The 2,951-nt window shown below is 47.7% G+C and overlaps 1 pseudogene; it reads right to left on the bottom strand.

Annotated features, from left to right (window-relative positions):
- Nucleotides 1-480: 480 nt before the first annotated feature.
- Nucleotides 481-597, bottom strand: LOC126337248 (5S ribosomal RNA; annotated as a pseudogene).
- Between the last annotated feature and the right edge of the window lie 2,354 nt (nt 598-2,951).

Below are 2,951 nucleotides of genomic sequence, written 5' to 3'. Positions count from 1 at the left end.
TATGGAGGTCGTAAATACGTTTCGTGAAAGAACTGTAACTAGCGGCATTTAAACCATTTGTATAGTACTGCAAGTTTTAGACTACAGTGAAGTGGAGTAGCGATGTCAATTGCGTGCCAGCAGGAAATGCGGCCACGGTAACAGCGCACGACATGCATCAAGAGGCGAGATGCAATAACTGGAGTAAAAGGAAAAAAAAAAAAATCCTAGTCAGTAACTAAAACCAAGAGTCAAAACCAACTTATGTTTCCATAAGGCGAGGTTCAAGAACAGTAAAAGCACTCCGTCTTCATGCCACAAGTGGCACATCGTTACCATCCGACCGCCGTGCCATCCTCAGATGAGGACGCGGATAGGAGGGGCGTGTGGTCAGCACACCACTTTCCCGGTCGTTATGATGGTTTTCTTTGACCGGAGCCGCTACTAGTCGGTCGAGTAGCTCCTCAATTGGCATCACTAGGCTGAGTGCACCCCGAAAAATGGCAACAGCACATGGCGGCCGGATGGTCACCCATCCAAGCGCCGGCCTCGCCCGACAGCGCTTAACTTCGGTGATCGCACGGGAACCGGTGTATTCACTGCGGCAAGGCCGTTGCCTCAAGAACAGTAAGATGTTTCATAAAACGCATTTTAACCATCACCTTTTTCCTGTCCCGTTAGTCATCTAATGTTTTCGGTTATTAAACATCATTCAGAATGAAGTGAACAACAGATTAGTTAAGAGCATCCCATATTTCTTTGAAGCCGAATAATGTCGTAAATATCCAATGTAAGTGTGCAAACAATTTGTCTTAGAAGACCTAAAGTCATACACTATGTGATCAAAAGTATCCAGACTCTTACAAAGACATATGTCTTTCATATTAGGTCCATTGTACTGACACCTACTGCCAAGTACTCCATATCAGCGACCTTAGTAGGCATTAGACATCGTGAGAGAGCAGAATGGGGCGCTCCACGGAACTCAACGGACATCGAACGTGGTCAGGTCACTTGTGCCATACGTCCTTACGCTAGATTTCCACACACCCAAACATCCTAGGTCCACTGTTTCCGTTGTGATAAAGCGGAAACGTGAAGGGACACAAATAGCACAAAACCGCACCGGCCGACCTCGTCTGTTTACTGACAGACACCGCCAACAATTGAAGAAGGTCGTAATGTGTAGTAGGCAGACATCTCTCCAAACCATCACACAGAAATTCCAAACTGCATTAGGATCCACTGCAAGTACTATGGCAGTTGGCGGAAGATGAGAAAACTTGGATTTCATGGTCGTATGCCACACATCATGCCGGTAAAGGCCAAACGACGATTCGTTTGGAGTAGGGAGCGCAAACATTGGACGATTGAACAGTGGAAAAACATTGTGTGGAGTGGCGAATCACAGTACACAATGTGGCGATCCGATGGCAGGGTATGTGTATGGCGAATGCCCGGTGAACGTCATGTGCCAGCGTGTGTAGTGCCAGCAGTAAAATTCGGAGGCGGTGGTGTTGTGGTGTGGTCGTGTTTCTCGTGTAGGGGGCTTGCACGCTTCGTTGTTTGGCGTGGCGCTATCGCAGCACAGGCTACATTTATATTTTAAACATTTTCTTGGTTCCCACTGTTGAAGAACAATCCGGGGATGGCGATTAAATTTTTCAACACGATCGAGCACCTGTTCATAATGCATGTCCTGTGGCGGAGTGGTCACACGACTATAACATCCCGATGATAGACTGGCCTGCACAGAGTCCTGACCTGAATCCTTTAGAACACCTTTAGGATGTTTTGGAACGCCGACTTCGTGCCTCACCGACCGACATCGATACCTCTCCTCAGTGCAGCACTCCGTGAAGAATGGGCTGTCATTCCCGAAGACACTTTCCAGGACCTGATTGAACGTATGTCTGCGAGAGTGGAAGCTGTCATCAAGGCTAAGGGTGGGCCAACACTATGCTGAATTCCAGCATTACCGATGAGAGGCGCCACGATCTTGTAAGTCCTTTTCAGCCAGGAGTCCGGGAACTTTTGAGCACATTGTGTATCGTTTGTCAAGCAGACAGACAGCACAGGAGAAATAAGAGGAACATTTGTAAACCGCTTGCGTACCGCTGGGGTTAAAATGTACCTTGCATGGTAAAATGGCGGCATCCACAATCGGTGTCGAGACAGGGGCCATAAATACCACAGATGAAAGGATTCAACGATGGCTGTGGAGATGAGTATGGGTTACTATTGACCATCTGACCACCCAGATAAATCAAGGGGCTACCAACAGCGTCTCCTCAACAATCATTACTCCGTACGTGACACGCATCAAGCGCCTGGTTCATGAACCCATGCTGACTGCTGGAATTTGCACGCCAATTCCGCACACAGTAGGTGGCCTTTTCAGGTGAGTCACATTTTATGCTCCATCGCACAGATGGCATGGACGAAGGGAAACATCCGAAAGCAATCAGTCTGCAACAATCGTCGGAAGGGTCTAGGCTCGAGAGTTTTCCCTTGGTCATCTCGTTATTCTTGAAGGCACAATGAATCAACACAAGTATGAATCAACCCTTTAGGACCATTTCCGCTCCTACACGCAGTTTGTTTCTCCTCAACACGATGGCATCCACCAGCAGGACAATGCAACTTGTTACACAGTGTACGTGCATTTTTCGAAGGGCACTACGATGAATTTACCATACTCCGCTGGCTGCCAGACTCACCGGTGTAAAACCAAATTGGGAATCTGTGGGACTAGCTCTATCTAGTTGTTCGGGCCATGGAGCCTCAACCGAGAAACCTAGCGTCGTTCAAAAATGGTCCACATGGCTCTAAGCACTTTGGAACTTAAAATCTGAGGTCATCTCCCCTAGACTTAGAACTACTGAAGTCTAATTAATTTAAGGACATTAAAAGCATCCATGCCCGCGGCAGGATTTGAACCTACGACCATAGCAGCAGCGGTTCGGTCTTAA

Source organism: Schistocerca gregaria, chromosome 2 (assembly GCF_023897955.1).
Source record: "Schistocerca gregaria isolate iqSchGreg1 chromosome 2, iqSchGreg1.2, whole genome shotgun sequence".
Taxonomy (NCBI): Eukaryota; Metazoa; Arthropoda; class Insecta; order Orthoptera; family Acrididae; genus Schistocerca; species Schistocerca gregaria.
This window is presented reverse-complemented; position numbering and strand designations above follow the sequence as displayed.